Source organism: Macaca nemestrina, chromosome 3, assembly GCF_043159975.1.
Source record: "Macaca nemestrina isolate mMacNem1 chromosome 3, mMacNem.hap1, whole genome shotgun sequence".
In the NCBI taxonomy this organism is placed as follows: domain Eukaryota; kingdom Metazoa; phylum Chordata; class Mammalia; order Primates; family Cercopithecidae; genus Macaca; species Macaca nemestrina.
In genome coordinates, this window is record NC_092127.1 from 123,415,213 (window position 1) to 123,433,922 (window position 18,710).

Here is an 18,710-nt window from a genome sequence, read left to right on the forward strand (position 1 = left end):
TCTTTTCTCTTGGATTCATTTTTTTATCTTGTTCTCTTGCTGCACATATATATATATATATATATATATATATATATATATATATATATATATTTTTTTTTTTAAGCATGGTTAATACGGATATTTGCCTGGTATCATCCACATTGTTTTCTGAGATTTTTCTTTTCTTTTTTTTTTTTTTTTTTTAAAGCTGGAGTTTCATTCTTGTTACCCAGGCTGGAGTGCAATGGTGTGATCTCCGCTCACTGCAACCTCTGCCTCTCGGGTTCAAACGATTCTCCTGCCTCAACCTCCCGAGTAGCTGAGATTACAGGCACGCACCACCATGCCCAGCTAATTTTTTGTATTTTTAGTACAAACGGTGTTTCACCATGGACAATCTGGTCTTGAACTTCTGACCTCAGGTGATCCGCCTGCCTTGGCCTTCCAGAGTGCTGGGATTACAGGTGTAAGCCACCACACCCGGCCTGAGATTTCTCATAGAATTGATTTCTCTTCCTATTATTTGGCATTTGTCTCTGTTATTTCAATGTCTTACAAAAGTCTGTACAAAAATAACCTTTTAAAAATCTTTTTTTTTTTTAAATGGGTAAGCTAATTATCCTGCTACATTGATTGTTTAAAAATGAAAATGTTATTTTCATTTCAATGTTATTATAAGGCAATCTCAAAAAGTATCTTGCCTATGCCTGAAGTTCTGGAACATGGTAATTCTGTCATCAGTAAGCACAGTGCTATGGCATGTGCAAATGGCAGATGTAATACAACCAGATTTTGTGAGGAAAACAAATATTTCTTATCGGCTGGGCACAGTGGCTCATGCCTGTAATCCCAGCACTTTTGGAAACAGGAGGATCACTTGAGGCCAGCACGAGGCCAGCCTGCATGAAATAGTGAGACCCACTCTCTACATAAAAAAAAAAAAAAATTACCTAGGCATGGTGGTGCATGCCTATATTTTCAGCTACTTGGGAAGCTAAGGTGGGAGGACCAATTGAGCACTGGAGTTGGAGGCTGTAGAAAGCCATGATCACATCACACTACTGCACACTATCCCATGTGACAGATGGAGACCCAGTCTCAATATATATTAAATATATTAATTATTAAAAATATATATATTAAATATATTAATTATTAAAAAATAAATATATTAATTAATTAATTAAATCTATATGTATATATATGCACACACAAATACACACGTATTTTCTTATTACACATAACTTCATAATTTCATATGCCAAAATGTGATTCATAAAATTCAGTTAACAAATTATTTATTGAGTATCTGCCATGTACAAATCACTGTTCTAGGTCCTGGGAATTCAAATCCACCTATTTCATTTGATATATTAATTCAATTTCCATAACTGTAATAGAGACTCTAAAGAATGAAAATAATTTTAGTAAATATTTTCTGCACTTGCAAGTACAGCAGATTATATTTCTTGAGAAGCTATTAATGTATACTGAGCAAAAGATGTTAAAAGTGAAATAAATTCAAAATTTAGTTTTATTACTAATTTCTCACATTTAATATGCAAACTTGCATTGTTTATTGCTGAGAAAAGAAAGTAGGCAGTATTTTCAAATCCTATTTATCTATAAAATCTTTATCTCAGAGCAACAATTAATGTATTTTAAAACTAATATTCTGGGCCGGGCGCGGTGGCTCAAGCCTCTAATCCCAGCACTTTGGGAGGCCGAGGCGGGCGGATCACGAGGTCAGGAGATCGAGACCATCCTGGCTAACACGGTGAAACCCCGTCTCTACTAAAAATACAAAAAAAAAAAAAAAAAAAAACTAGCCGGGCGCGGTGGCGGGCGCCTGTAGTCCCAGCTACTCGGGAGGCTGAGGCAGGAGAATGGCGTAAACCCGGGAGGCGGAGCTTGCAGTGAGCTGAGATCCGGCCACTGCACTCCAGCCTGGGTGACAGAGCAAGACTCCGTCTCAAAAAAAAAAAAAAAAAAAAAAAAAAAAAAAAAAAAACTAATATTCTGGAACAAAAATGGAAAGAGAAAGAAAGCATTAGACCAAGAGGAAGAAGATAAAGATGAAGAATTTTATGAAGATCAACTTCCACTAAATGAACAGTAAATGTATTTTCTCTTCCTTATGATTTTCTTAATAACATTTTCTTTTCTCTACCTTATTTGATTATAAGAATACAATGTATTATGCATACAGCATACAAAATACGTGTTGTTTATGTTAATCAGTAAGGCTTCTGGTCAACAGTAGGCTATTAGTAGTAAAGGTTTTGGGGATTCAAAAGTTATAGATGGATTTTCAATTGCATGAGTCAGCACCCCTAACCCTCGCATTGTTCAAGGATAAACTGTGTAAGAGGAGACTTTTCAACCACTATCTATCAACTGCTTCCCCACTCTGGCTTCTTGGCTATAAATCATTACTTACCCTCGTTGTATTTGGAGTCGAGCCTGATCTTATATTCACATATATGTGTGTGTGTGTGTGCGCGCGCATATATATATATATATATATATATATATATATATGTACTGCTATGGCAAAGATTTTTGTACCCTTTGTTTGTTGTTTTATATATTTAAGTCAGACAAGTTTTTTTATTATTTTCTAGATTCCTCATTACATTTTTCAATGTAAACACAGAATGCAACAGTCTTTTTTTTTTTTTTTTAAAGCCAATTTCAAGTTTGTATCCTGTTTAGGCTAAAGCATGACAAAAGCAGCTATTAAAGCTCATCTTAACCTTCTGAGTTCTCCTTTTTCTCTTTGATTTTGGCCTTGTAACTCTTTATTAAGTCATCAGAATTTTGATGTTTATATGAAGTTTTGTTTCTTGTGGGGTTTTTTTTGTTTTAATATTTAAACTGACATTCTATTTGTTTTTAACGGAATGATTGGTTTGAATAAATGAGCTTGTCCTAATGACACTTCAGAATCCATTATGTACATTGAATAACAAAATGACAACTTTTAATATCAGCAGAAATGTATTTATACTTAAGTTATGAATAATAGTGAGAGAATTGGAACAATGCAAATGTGCATAAATAGCAACAATTTTCAGCTTAGGTATTTGAATGCATAAGTGTAAAGGAAAATATTATTCTAGCAGAAAGACTATTTAAGACTATTGTAACTGAGTATTGTAATAAAAGATCAGGCTCGACTCCAAATACAACAAGGGTAAGTGATGATTTATAGCCAAGAAGCCAGAGTGGGGAAGGGGTTGGTAGAAAATTACCAAGAGGAAACATCAAGGTATGAGAATTCTTGCCAAAACAACTTGAATAATTTTTGCTTTAGGCAGGTGAGTGTGATCAGATGTCAAGAGTGGGAAATAAGAAATTCAATTAGATTTTGAGAGTGGTCAAGGGCAGAAGATTCTTTCTGAACCAACTTAGCAGGATTTTTGCTAAGACTCAGCTACAGGCCAAGCAGGGATGAAGGCCAAGCTTGAGGCCTAGTCAAAAAGAAGACTCAAAAGAACCTGACTAAACTTTAAACAAGGAGTCTTTTTCACTAGTGTATTATATATTTGTTAAACTTTCATTTTCAAATAATTTTATTATGCATGATATTTATTATTTTATCGTGAAATATAACTTGAGCACCTATCATGTTCTAGTTATATTTTTAGGAAATGTGGAATCCAATGGCTGAAAAATGACAGATAGTTTTCTTGGTCTAGTAGAGAAAACATTCAATTAACAAAGAAGCAAAATATTTAATAATTTTAAATAATAATCAGCTTATGAAGAAAATGTATTCATGAAAGATTATAAGGAGTGCCAGTGGAAGAAGTTTAGAAAGGGTGGTCTGGGAAGGATTTTCTAACAAGATAACATTTGATCAAAATTTAATGACTGAGAAGTCAGACTTAAAGAATGGGGAGATAGCATCCTGAGTAGAGGTAACCTGCAGAAATGCCCAAAGCAGGAACAAATCTGGGAATACCCCCTAAATGAACTCCCAGCTTCTACTGTGCTTATTGCCAGTTTATTTTTTATGAACAACCGGACTGATCTCCCCCAAACATAGATCACACCTTGTCACTTCTCTGCTCATGACTTTGCAATGACTTCTGGTCTCGCTCAGGCTCAAATGCATTATGTGTACTGTGTCCTACATGATCTGTCCATTTCTCCATACTCTGCTTCTTCATGCCAGCCTTTCAGATCCCAACTACTTCCATTCTCATCATTGTTCATTCAGCTGCAGCCATAGTGGCCTGTTTGCTGCTATTTGAAAACACCACACATGCTCCATTCAGAACCACTACACTTACTTCTTCCTCCTTCCTCAAATGCTTTCATAAATGGCTCGCTTAATTTTGGTCCTTGCTCAGATGTCACTTTAGAAAAAGATTTTTACAAATAATCCTTAATTTAAATACCATCCTTCCAAGTTACTCTTAAGTTGCTTGCCCTGTTTATTCTTCCCCATTGAACTTATAAACTCCCAGTATTATATGTAGTAGTCGCATCTTATCCACACTTTTCCTTTCCATGGTTTCAGTTACCCTCAGTCAACTGGGGTCCGAATATAGGTAAGTACAGTATAATAAGATATTGTGAGAGGGAGAGAGACCACATTCACATAACTTATAATATATTGCTATTAATGTTCTGTTTTATTCTTAGTGGTTGTTAATCTCTTTGGTATAGATTTAATATTTGTCCTCACCCAAATCTCACATAGAAATGTAATCCCCAATGTTGGAGGTGGGGTCTGGTGAGAGACGTCTGGGTCATGGGTTTGGATCCCTCATGGTTAGGTGCTGTCCTTGCCACAGCAAGTGAGTTGTTGCAAGATCTGGTTGTTTAAAAGTGTATGGCACCTCCCCACCCACTCTCTCTTGCTCCTGCTCTGGCCATGTGACGTGCCTACTCTTCACTTCATCTTCCACCTTCTGCCATGAGTAACAGCTAACTGAGGCCTCCTCAGACACTGAGCAGATGCTGGCTCCATGCTTGTACAGCCTGCAGAAACATGAGCTAATTTTGTTTATAAATTACCGAGTCTCAGGTGTTTCTTTACAGCAATGCAAGAACGGCCTAACTCTTACTGTGCCTAACTTATAAATTGAACTTTATTATAGGAGTGTATGTATAGGAAAATACATAACATATATAGGTTTCAGTACTGTCTGCAGTTTTCGACATCTACTGGGGAATTTGGAACAGATGCCCTTTGGATAGGGGGTCTATTGTATACTTATTTGTTATTTATTTTTACTTACTTTGCTGCCTCCAAGAGTGTAAGCTCCAGGAAATCAGGGATTTTCTAGTTTTATTTTAAAATGGTATCCTCAGCACCCAAAAGAGCTTATAAAAGACAGCAAGTATTGAAAATTTGTTTCTTGACTGAATTATCATTCTGAGCTATGTACTATTGTAATATTCATTGGACTGATGAGAAAATTATGATTCACATAATTTATGTCTTAGCAAAAGCTGCTTAGCTGGCAAGATGTAAACCTGCTTATGTTATTTCAAAAATGATTTTTCATTTCTTGGTAAAACACATTTGAGAATTATGGATAACAGTGTACCATTTATTTTTTAAATAAAAATTATAATAATCACCATGTCTTTAAAATTAAAAAATATACTTTTTAAAAAGAAGTCCTACAGTGGGTAAAGAATAAAGAAACATCTCTTAGTTAAATATAATTGTAGGAAACGTTAGAAAATGTGAGAGACAAAATTACCAGTGTGCATATCACGTTTCTTAGGCAATGGTTGGCTTGCAAGATGATTCTCCAGGAAAATGTTTCCTATTTCAAAGCCCATTCTCCTTGGTGGAAAAACTCAGACACAAGAATTCAGAATTATTGCAAATGCTGCAGCATCAAATGCTAACAATTATTCATTAAAAGAGGTTTAATTTGTTTGTAATGGTTTTAAAAGATGAGCTATTACATATTGCTTCTCCTTTATCTGCCTTTCACCAAAAAGAAAAAAAATTTGGTATTCATAGACTGCGTAATCCATACATACAAATCTGGAATTAAGTGGTCCAATTCAAACTAGTAACTGTCAGATAAAAGGTATAGATTTCATTCCTCATCCTCTGATCTAAGGATTTCCATGTTTATATCTTATAAAAGCTTTCATGTGTTTTGGAAGTTGCATATTTGCTAATGGTAGAGGTTAGGACTGAAAGCATTTAGAAATGAACCATCTTAATTGAAAGTAAGACAAATGTAGATGCATTATAAAATAATTATTTTTAAAGCTTTCAGATGAATATGAGAAATTAGAGATAAAAGAGCAGGTAGAATGATTACTTGATAAATTGGAGTATTGTGTTTTGAAAGGAAGGCAAATACTAAGCAACAAAGACAATTGTGAGACTATATAATTAAGCCTTTTCATGAAAGAAAAAATTCCTCTTCTTACCCATAGTTTGAGGCTGTCTTTAGCATAAAAGATAAGGTTGCAATTAGAGGGATGCACAGCACAAGTACCAAATTATGTTTATTAGAGAATAAAAGATTCACATGTAAGTATATTTTGTGCTGTTAAAATGAAAATTACATGAACTGGCTCTGATAGAACATAATAGAACATTTTTGCTGTGATGATATATTTGCTTTTTAAATGGCCTTAACTGAAAGAGCTGTAGAAGTGACCTATATTTAGCAATTCCTTTATCCACTGTCAGTTAGGATCTTAAGGAATTATGTGAACTTAAAATACAAGTGATATGACTTTTAGAAAAGTCAGAATAGCAGAAGATATTTAAATAAAATGTAAAATGGGATTTAAAGTCAGGAATATGTATGCCAGTGAAATGAACAATTAACCTTGTTACATAAATCATAAATCTGATAATGCGCTTCTTACATTTATTATAACAAATTATGAAGTAAGCTATTGTATTATATTATCTAATTAAATTTTGGAAGTAAAGTACCTTCCTTTGCATTCCTCCTGCTTCTTTTGGAAGACACCAAGAATAGTTCATTTTTAAAAGTGCATTAAATGTTTATGTCAACTGGCCTATCATTTAGTGTAATAAAAAATAAATTTATCAGTCTTAACTTTGAAATGTTTGTACGTAAATTTTCCACAGCAAATGTGCAGTGCCAGGCTGACTTCGGGCACTCAACGTACTTTTGTGCTACTTTCCCTAGTTGTGTGTGCTTAGATAATTCAATTTAATGTTATTAATAAATTGAATAAAAGAAGAATCAGAAAGATTAATATTTTTGCATATACACTCACATGGAAACAAAAACATACACATGTACTCAGATGTGTGCACACACCCCCACATGGTGAAGAAGTAAGGTAACATCCACTTTGTTCTGTGAATTCATAGGTCCTACTATTCAATTACTTAACTGAAGCCTTGCAAATGTATAGCAGGGTATAGAACTATGTGAGGAACTCGAAGCAGAATGTACAATGATGGGATAATAAATTATTTTTTTAATTACTAATATGGAGGAATCAAGTGAGAGTTTGCTTTCTAAAAAAAGACAAGAGCTGTTCTCTTTAAGGCTCAGAAACATCTGAAATAATAGGAAAAAATGAATCCTTCTTACAATTGGCTGGAGAAGTAAACAATTTGTAGAAGTCAATGATAGCATGAAAAAAATCTGTGACTAGAACCTGGATGAGTTGGCGGAAAATTTGATAAAATTCTTGTATTCGTTCTGTAGCAAAATATAGCAGTGAAATAGAAAGGTGAAATTATTGTAAAACAGTATGGGAATATTTAGTGTAACCCAAATTTTGTTTTGTTTTTTGTAAAAATTTTGTCATGCTACTATTAAAAATACCCCAAACTTAGAGGCTTAATATAACATAACTTTATTGTCTCTCAGTTCTATGCAGCTAAAGTCTGAAATCTAGGTGTTGGCAGGGCCATGCTCCTTCTGAAGCCTATACAGAAGATCCTCCTTTGCCTTTTCCGAGCTTTTAGTGGTGGCCATGGATCCTTAGTGTTTCTGGCTTATAGGAGCAGAACTCCCATCTTTGCCTCCATCTTCACATGACATTCTCCCTGCATCCCTTATCATCTTCCTCCTGTGCATGTCTGTCTCTGTGTCCAAATTTTTGATTTTTAAAAGGAAACCATCATTTTTTTGGGTTAGGGCCCAGTCTAAAGACCTAATTTTAAATTGATTATACCTGTAAAAATAATATTTCTATAAAAGGTCACATTCTAAGGTATTGAGGGTTAGGACTTCAATTCATCTTTGGAGTAGAGGGAGATATGACCTATCCCATAACAATGTTACTCCCAATACATTGCGTAAGAAACAAATACACTGGACCAGGTTCTAAGATCTGGGGAGGCAGTATACATGAAGATAAAGCGCTGAACTTCAATACAAACCTACCCTACCCCTAATTCAGACTGCATTGCATCCTCTGGCACATCACCTAGTCTTTCAATGTCTCTTCATCTGTAAAGAGTAGTACTCCCCTGAAAAGTTGTAAGGATTAACAGCATAACCTTGGGAGTCAAATTTTAAAAATATCTTTTTGATGAATATCACAAGAGTAAGTCTTTGCTCAGTTTATGTAGCAAAGTCAGCTGGCCTACATATGAATGAAACCTAAGACAGGTTTTCTAATCAAGGGAAAAATTAACCCCTATCTTGCTCAGGAATAAAGCCCTCCAGATGAACATAAGCAAGATTCTTTATCTCCTCATCTTAAAATCTGGTTCTGGTATTTGAGTAATTGTGTAGAACTCTCTAAATTAAAACAAAGTCAGATAAATTAAGACATGTTTAAATCCTTCAAAAAAATGCTAAACAACCTTATTCATTTTTTAAGGTTCATAGAAGAAAAACTGCTGTCAACTTTTCTAAAATTTTAAAAGCAAAGATTGTTAGTGCATGAATTATTTTATATTATTTCTAATTAGATAATGTCACTGTCTCCTATAATTATTTCCATTATTTTGTATTAAAAAGAAAATCTCAACATTACTTTTTTTTCAGTTCTGTGTCTTTAATACTAGATTAAAATTGAGACACTGAATTATGCTTAAAAGAGTAAAGAATTCTTTATCAAATATTTTATTTTTTCCATTATATTTTAAGTTCTGGGGTACACGTGCAGAACGTGCTGATTTGTTACATAGGTATACATGTGCCATGGTGGTTTACTGCACCCATCAACCCATTATCTACATTAGATATTTCTCCTAGAGCTATTCCTCCTGTTGCCCCCCACCTCACAACAGGCACGAGTGTGTGATGGTCCCTTCCCTGTGTCCATGTGTTCTCATTGTTCAACTTGACTTATGAGTGAGAACATGAGGGGTTTGGTTTTCAGTTCCAGTATTAGTTTGCTGAGAATGATGGTTTCCAGCTTCATCCATATCCCTACAAAGGACGTGAACTCTTTCTTTTATATGGCTGCATAGCATTCCATGGTGTATATGTGGCACATTTTCTTTATCCAGTTTATCATTAATGAGCATTTGGATTGGTTCCAAGTCCTTGCTATTGGAAATAATGCTGCAATTAACATACATGTGCATGAGTTTTTATAGTAGAAAGATTTATAATCCTTTGGGTATATGGACATTAATGGGATTGCTGGGTCAAATGGTATTTCTGGTTCTAGATCCTTGAGAAATCACCACACTGTCTTCCACAAAGGTTGAACTAATTTACACTCCCACCAACAGTGTAAAAGTGTTCCTATTTCTCCACATTTTCTTCAGCATCTGTTGTTTCTTGACTTTTTAATAATTGCCGTTCTAACTGGCATGGGATGGTATCTCATTTTGGTTTTGATCTGCATTTCTCTAATGACCAGTATTGAGGAACTGGTTTTTTTTTTTTTTATGTTTGTTGGGTGCATAAATGTCTTCTTTTGAGACATGTCTGTTCATATCCTTTGCCCACTTTTTGATGGGGTTGCTTGCTTTTTTCCTATAAATTTCTTTAAGTTCCTTGTAGATTCGGGATATTAGCCCTTTGTCACATGGATAGATTGCAAAAATTTTCTCTCATTCTTTGGGTTGCCTGTTCACTCTGATGACAGTTTCTTTCGCTGTGCAGAAGCTCTTTAGTTTAATTAGATCTCATTTGTCAATTTTGGCTTTTGTTGAAATTGCTTTTGGTGTTTTTGTCATGAAGCCTTTGCCCATGGTAGTGTCCTGAATGGTATTGCCTAGGTTTCCTTCTAGGGTTTTTGTGGTTTTAGGCCTTACATTTAAAGTCTTTAATTCATCTTGAGTTAATAAAGTGTAAGGAAGTGGTCCAGTTTCAGTTTTCTGCATATGGCTAACCAGTTTTCTCAACACCATTTATTAAATAGGGAATCTTTTTCCCATTACTTGTTTTTGTCAGGTTTGTCAAAGATCAGAGGGTTGTAGATGTGTGGTGTGATATCTGAGACCTTGGTTCTGTTCCATTGGTCTATATATCTGTTCTGGTACTAGTTCCATGCTGTTTTGGTTACTGTAGCCTTGTAGTATAGTTTGAAGTCAAGTAATGTGATCCCTCCAGCTTTGTTCTTTTTGCTTAGTATTGTCTTGGCTATATGGGCTCTATTTTGGTTCCATATCAAATTTAAAGTAGTTTTTTTTTTTCCAATTATTTGAAGAAAGTCAATGGTAGCTTGATGGGAATAGCACTGAATATACAAATTACTTTGGGCAGTATGGCCATTTTCATGATATTAATTATGCTGATCCACAAGCATGTAATGTTTTTCCATTTGTTTATGTCCTCTCTTATTTCCTTAAGCAGTGGTTTGTAGTTTTCCTTGAAGAGTCCTTCACATCCCTTGTAAGTTGTGTCCCTTGGTATTTTATTCTCTTTGTAGCAATTCTGAACAAGAGATCACTCATGATTTGGTTCTCTGTTTGTCTATTATTGGTGTATAGGAATGTTTGTGATTTTTGCACATTGATTTTGTATCCTGAGACTTGAAGGTGATTTTAAGCTTAAGGAGTTTTGGGGCTGAGACAATGGGGTTTTTTAAATATACAATTATGTCATCTGCAAACAGAGACAATTTTACTTCCTCTTCTTATTTGAATACCCTTTGTTTCTCTCTCTTGCCTAATTGCCCTGGCCAGAACTTCCAATACTGTGTTGAATATGAGTAGTGAGACAGGGCATCCTTGTCTTATGATGGTTTTCAAAGGGAAGGCTTCCAGCTTTTCCCCATTCAGTATGATATTGGCTGTGGGTTTCTCATAAATAGCTCTTATTACTTGGAGATATGTTCCATCAATCCCTCATTTATTGAGTGTTTTTTAGTGTGAAAGGGTGTTGAATTTTATCGAAGACCTTTTATACATCTATTGAGATAATCATGTGGTTTTTGTCATTGGTTCTGTTTATGCAATGGATTATATTTATTGATTTGCCTATGTTGAACCAGCCTTGCATCCCAGGGATGAAGTCTATTTGATCATGGTGGAAAAGCCTTTTGATGTGCTGCTGGATTCAGTTTACCAGAATTTTATTGAGGATTTTCGCATCAGTGTTCATCAGGGATAATGACCTGAAATTTTCATTTTTTGGTGTGTCTCTGCCAGGTTTTGGTGTCAGGATGATGATGGCCTCATAAAATGAATTAGGGAGGAGTCCCTCTTTTTCTGTTGTTTGGAATCATTTCAGAAGGAATGGTACCAACTCCTCTTTGTACCTCTGGTAGAATTTGGTTGTGAATCTGTCTGGTCCTCAGCTTTTTTTGGTAGGTAGGCTTTTAACTACTGCCTCAATTTCAGAACTTGTTATTGGTCTATTCAGGGATTCGACTTCTTCCTGGTTTAGTCTTGGGAGGGTGTATGTCACCAGGAATTTATTCATTTCTTCCAGATTTTCTAGTGTATTTGCATAGAGGTGTTTATAGTATTCTCTGAGGGTAGTTTGTTTTTCTGTGGGATCAGTGGTGATATTTCCTTTATCATTTTTTATTGTGTCTATTTGATTCTTCTCTCTTTTCTTCCTTATTAGTCTCATTAGTCTTATTAGCTGTCTATCTATTTTGATAATCTTTTTTAAAAAAACCGGCTCCTGGATTCATTGATTTTTTGAAGGGTTTCTGTGTCTCTATTTCCTTTAGTTCTGCTCTGATCTTAGTTATTTCTTGCCTTCTGCTGGCTTTTGAATTTGTTTGCTCTTGATTCTCTAGTTCTTTTAATTGTGATGTGAGCGTGTTGATTTTAGATCTCTCCCACTTTCTCATGTGGGTATTTAGTGCTATAAATTTCCCTTTAGCACTGCTATAACTGTCTCCCAGAGATTCTGGTACATTGTGTCTTTGTTCTTATTGGTTTCAAAGAACTTAATTATTTCTGCCTTCATTTCGTTATTTACCCAGGAGTCATTTAGGAGCAAGTTGTTCAATTTCCATGTAGTTGTGTAGTTTTGAGTGAGTTCCTTAATCCTGAGTTTTAATTAGATTGCACTGTGGTCTAAGATACTATTTGTTATGATTTCCATTCTTTTGCATTTGCTGAGGAGTTTTTTACTTCCAATTATGTGGTCAATTTTAGAATAAGTGCTATGTGGTGCTGAGAAGTATGTATATTCTGTTGATTTGGGGTAGAGAGTCCTGGGGTGAAGATGTCCTGTAGGTCTGCTTGGTCCAGAGCTGAATTCAAATCCTGAATATCCTTGTTAATTTTCTGTCTTGTTGATCTGTCTAATATTTACAGTGGGGTGTTAAAGTCCCCCACTATTATTGTGTGGAAGTCTAAGTCTCTTTGTAGGTCTCTAAGAACTTGCTTTATGAATCTGGGTGCTCCTCTATTGGGTGCATATATATTTAGGATAGTTAGCTCTTCCTGATGAATTGATCCCTTTACCATTACGTAATGTCCTTATTTGTCTTTTTTGAGTCTGTTTTAGCAGAGATTAGTATTGCAACACCCCCTTTTTTTTCTTTCCATTTGCTTGACAAATATTCCTCCCTTCCTTTATTTTGAGTCTATGTGTGTCTTTGTATGTGAGATGGGTCTCCTGAATACAACACATTGATGATGCTTGACTCTATCCAATTTGCCAATCCGTGTATTTTAATTGGGGCATTTAGCCAATTTACATTTAATGTTAATATTGTTATGTGTCAATTTTATCCTGTCATTATGATGCTAGCCGGTTATTTTGCACAATTAGTTGATGCAGTTTCTTTGTAATGTCAGTGGTTTCTACATTTCAGGATTTATTTTGCAGTGGCTGGTATAGGTTTTTCCCTTCCATCTTTATTACTTCCTTCAGGAGAACTTGTAAGGCAGGTCTGGTGGTAACAAAATCCCTCAACATTTGCTTTTCTGTAAAGGATTTTATTTCTCCTTTTCTTATGAAGCTTAGTTTGACTAAATATGAAATTCTGGGTTGAAAATTATTTTCTTTAAGAATGTTGAATATTGGCCCCCCACTCTCTATTGACTTGTGAGGTTTCTGCAGAGAGATCTGCTGTAATTCTGATGGGCTTCCCTTTGTTGGTAACCTGACCTTTCTCTCTCGCTTCCCTTAAAAGGTTTTTCTTCATTTCAACCTTGGTGAATCTGAGGATTGTATCCTGGGGCTGCTCTTCTCAAGCAGTATCTTAGTGGTGTTCTCTGTATTACCTGAATTTGAATGTTACCCTGTCTTGCTAGGTTGGGGATGTTCTCCTGGATAATATCCTGAAGTGTGTTTTCCAACTTTGTTCCAATCTTCCCATCACTTTCAGGTACATCAATCAGTCATAGATTTGGTCTTTTCACATAGTCCCATATTTTTTGGGGGCTTTGTTTATTCCTTTATTTTCCCCCTCAAATCTTATCTTCACAGTTTATTTCATTAAGTTGATCTTCAATCTCTAATATCCTTTCTTCTGCTTGATCAATTTGGCTATTGATACTTGTATATGCTTCATGAAGTTCTTGTGCTGTGTTTTTCAGCTCCATCAGGTCATTTATGTTTTTCTCTAAACTGGTTATTCTAGTCAGCAGTTTCTGTAACCTTTTATCAAGGTTCTTAACTTCCTTGCATTGGGTTAGAACATACTCCTTAACTTGAAAGAGTTTGTTTTTACTCACCTTCTGAAGCCTACTTCTGTCAATTCATAAATCTCATTCTCTGTTCAGTTTTGTTCTCTTGCTGGCAAGGAGTTGTGATCCTCTGGAGGACAAGAGGTATTCTGGTTTTGGGGATTTCTAGCATTTTTTGCATTTTTTTTCATCTTCATAGATTTATCTATCTTTGATCTTTGATGCTGATGACCTTTGGATGAGGCTTTTGCATGGGCATCCTTTTTGCTGATGTTGAGGTTATTGCTTTCTGTTTGCTAATTCTCCTTCTAACAGTCAAGTCCCTCTTCTGCGGGTCTGCTGGAGTTTGCTTGAGTTCCACTCCATACCTTGTTTCCCTCAGTATCACCAATGGAGGTTGCAGAATAGCAAAGATTGCTGCCTGCACTTTCTTCTGTAAGCTTCATCCCAGAGGGGCACCCACCAGAGGCCAGCCGGAACTCTCCTGTATGAGTTGTCTGCCAACCATGCTGGGAGGTATCTCCCAGTTAGAAGGCATGGGGTTGAGGGACCTACTTCGGGAGGCAGTCTGTCCCTTAGCAAAGCTTGAGTACTGTGCTGGGAGATCCACTGCTTTCTTCAGAGCCAGCAGGCAGGAACGTTTAAGCCTGCTGAAGCTGTGCCAACAGCCACCTCTTCCCCCAGATGCTCTGTCCCAAGGAGATGGGAGTTTTATCTATAAGTCCCCGACTGGGGCTGCTGCCTTCTTTTCAGAAATGCCCTGACCAGAGAGGAGGAATCTAGAAAGGCAGTGTGACTACAGTGGCTTTACAGTGCTGTTGTGGGTTCCACCCAGTTCAGACTTCCCAGCAGCTTTGTTTACACTGTGAAGGGAAAACTGTCTACTCTAGCCTCAGTAATGGTGAATGTCCCTCCCCTCACCAATCAGGAGCATCCCAGATCAACTTCAGACTGCCATGCTGGCAGCGAGAATTTCAAGCCAGTGGATCTTATCTTGCTGGGCTACATAGGCGTGGAATCCACTAAGGAAGATAACTTAGCTCCCTGGCTTCAGCCCCCTTTCCAGGGGAGTGAATGGTTCTGTCTTGCTGGCATTTCAGGTACCACTGGGCTACAAAAAAAAAAAAAAAAACTTCTGAAGCCAGCTTGGTGTCTGCCCAAATGGTCACACAGTTTTCCTCAAACTGTCTGCCACCTTGAAACTCAAGGCCCTGGTGGTATAGGCACCCTAGAGAATCTCCTGGTCTCTGGGTTGAAAAAAACATGGGAAAAGTGTAGCATCTGGGCTGGATAGCACCATCCTTCACAGTGCAGTCCCTGACAGCTTCCCTTGGCTAGGGCAGGGAGTTTCCAGACCCCTTGCACTTCCTGTATGAAGCAACACCCCACTCTGCTTCTGCTGGCCCTCTGTGGGCTATACCCACTGTCTAACCAGTCCCAATGAGATGAACTGGGCACCTCAGTTGGAAATGCAGAAATAACCCACCTTCTTCAATGGTCTCGCTGGGAGCTGCAGACGGGAGCTATTCCTATCTGGTCATCTTGCCACGCCCCTCCAAATATTTTCAAGAAAATGCTACTTTCATCCTATCTAGAGTGAGGAATATGAAGCAGCTCCAAATCTAAAAATAATGGTATAAATTTTCACAGCATAATACTTGAAAAGCCACTAGAATTGCTTTTTGTGTGTGTTTGTTTGCTTTTGCTTTACTTTGTTTAAATAAATGTTTTATTTTGAGAATTGTTTTAGATTTACAGAAAAATACCAAAGATAAGTCAGAGACCCCAAATATCTTGTACCAACTTTCCCATAATGGGAATATTTTACATTAGAATGATGCATACTAATATTTTTATGTTCTAAAAATTCCACCCATGGAATGTGGTATGAATGAAATACTACATTTCATTTAGTTGTTGTATATCCTTTGTCAACATGTTTATTTAGAAAGTTCTAGATTGTGACAGCTTATCGGATTTTCCTTGTTTTGATGACCTTGACAATTTTGAGATATATTTAGGTATTTTATAGAATATTGCTAGTTGGGGCTTATTTACATTTTTCTAATGCTTAGATTGAGTTAATTAGTTAATGGGAGATAGGTATAGCAGAGACACAGTGCCATTCTCATCACATTATATCAAAAGCACCTACTACCAACATTTATCGATGGGGATGATAACCTTGATTATTTGACAGTGGCAGTGATTGTCAAGGTTCTTCATTGTAAAGTAATTATTTTTTCCTGTTTCATACATTACTCCTTTGAGGGAGAGAGTCACTATGTGCTACTAACACTTAAAAAGTAGGGAGTTTCTTGACGAAATCATTTTTTTTTCCTGTCTGAATAATCTGTAACATTTCTTGCAGAATATATCTGCTGGAATTTAATTGTTAATTCCCTCAACTTTTATCCATGACATTATTTACTTTCCCTTCATTTTGAAGGATAATTTTACCAAATGTAGAATTCTTGGTTGGTAATATTTTCCACCAATACTTCAAAGATGTCTCTCCAATCTCTTCTTGTTGTGGTGGTTTATATGAAAAGTCTACTGTCATTGTTATCCTCATTTACTATGATTAAATTATTGCTGTTCATCTCCACTTTGGCTTTCTTCACTATTTTCTTTTTCTTTGATTTCCTGCACTTTGAATATGACATGTCTAGGTGTGGTTTTTGGTGTTTATCCTGCTGGTGTTCTCTGAGCTTCCCAGATGGATGGTTTGGTGTCTGTCTTTAATTTTGGAAAATTCTCTGGCATTATTACTTCAAGTATTTCTTCTACTTTGCTCTATTTCTTTTTAGTATTATACATACACATATATTATATATTCTGATATTATCCCACAAATATTAGATGCTTTTTTTCTCTAAACAACTTCAGTTGGCAAAGTTTCTATTCACCTATATTCAAGCCCAGTGATATTTTGTATAGCCTGCTATGTACAGTCCGCCAATGAATTCATTAAAGACATTTTTTTTGGTTACAATGTTTTTTATTTTTAGTATTTTATTTTTTATTTTTTTCTTAGCATTACCATTTGTCTACTTATATTACCATTTGTTCTTGTATATTGTTTACCTTTATCATTAAAATCCTTAACATATATAATTATTTTATAATGTCTGTCAGACAATTTCAATATCTGTGTCACATCTTAGTCTAACTCTGATGCTTTGTTATTTCTTGCCCTTGAGAATTTCTTACAATATTTTACTGGAAGCCAGACATGTTGCATCAGATAATGGAAGCTGAGATAAATGAGTCTTTAATGTGAGAATGTATGTTAACATAGCTAGAATTTTGGCTTTGTTTAAAGGTTGTTTTGTATATAGTTACCAGAATGTTGAAATTTCTCTAGTGCTTTTTATAAATTTTCTCTTGGTTTGGGTGTTTCCCTATGTTCTACTCCTCATGAAGAGTCAGTATGCCCTTTCCACTATAATACTACAGCTATACTAGAGGTTTGTTGCTTATATACTTTCAGATTCCACATAGCAAATTCTGTATATTCTTCAAACCATAGTTAATGTGCTAATCTTGTCTTGCTTCCTCTGGTACATACAGTGTATTGCTTTTGGCAATGTACCAGTACACAATAAGCAACTCAAGCCACACATTTAGCATATATAGCCCACACATGAGATTGCATCCTTATTGTTGTTTACATAGAAAATATGACATTTGTAATAATTACATTAGTTTCTCAAGGCTTTTGGCTAACTTAGCCTTCTATATGGTGATTTCTATTAGGGCCAGAACTGTACTGGTGGCAGATTTAGTTGCAAACAAAAGAAAATTAAAACAGGAAGTTATTTTATTCAAAGCATACTGAGTATCTCCAAGAACTGTTGCAAAATCTTAAGAATCAGTGGTCCTTAAAAGCAAGAAGAAGGAAGAATAGGAAGGGGAAGACAAAAGAGGGGAGGGGAGAGGAGGAAAGGGAGAACATCCAGAAGTACAGCAAACTTACACCACAGAAGCAGTCCAGTTAGACACCTCTGCTATTCATTTGAAACACAGAACACTGTGAAGGTTATCACATCCACCCCTACACCAGAAAACAGGGAATTGCTGACAACACTGAGTATGAAGTTCCTGGAGCCTTTCTTTCCCTGGCTCCAATTCAAATTCAGGATTTTGCAGCTAACTTCTCCCTCAAGTTGCTGTTTATGTGAACATGGAATAATCTGGAAATACAAATACTCGATTTTGCTAGGTTCCTTGGTGGTAGTAACACCTGTTTCATATCAAGCTTCATGTCAAATATAATGACTCAGAATTCCCTGTGCATAAGAAGAGATTGGGATTCATGAGCTGGGCTGTGCACAGCATGACAAATAGCCTCTGAGATGACTTACTCATATATTTATCCTCAGCAAAGAAGATCCTGCTTAATGTGTAGTAAGTTTGCTGAAAAAAAGGAAGGAAGGAAGTGTTACCGTAGGTAGCTAGTCAGAGATGAGCAAGGCAGGAGAAGGCTCCCCCTGCATGCACCCCGCCCTCTGCCTCCATACACACACACCAGGAATGTCAGGACACCATCAAGTGATGTTCAAGCGGTTAACTGTCTCTCTAAAATAGTAACTGGCTGCAGCCAGTTTCAGGGAAAAGCAGTTTCCCGATAAACAGAAACACCTGAAGCTGGTGATCAGCGACTTCCTGATAAGATCTCAGGATTTGGGCAAGTGGGCTCACAAATGTGCTTCAAGAGGCAAAATGGCAGAGTTCAACCAGTATA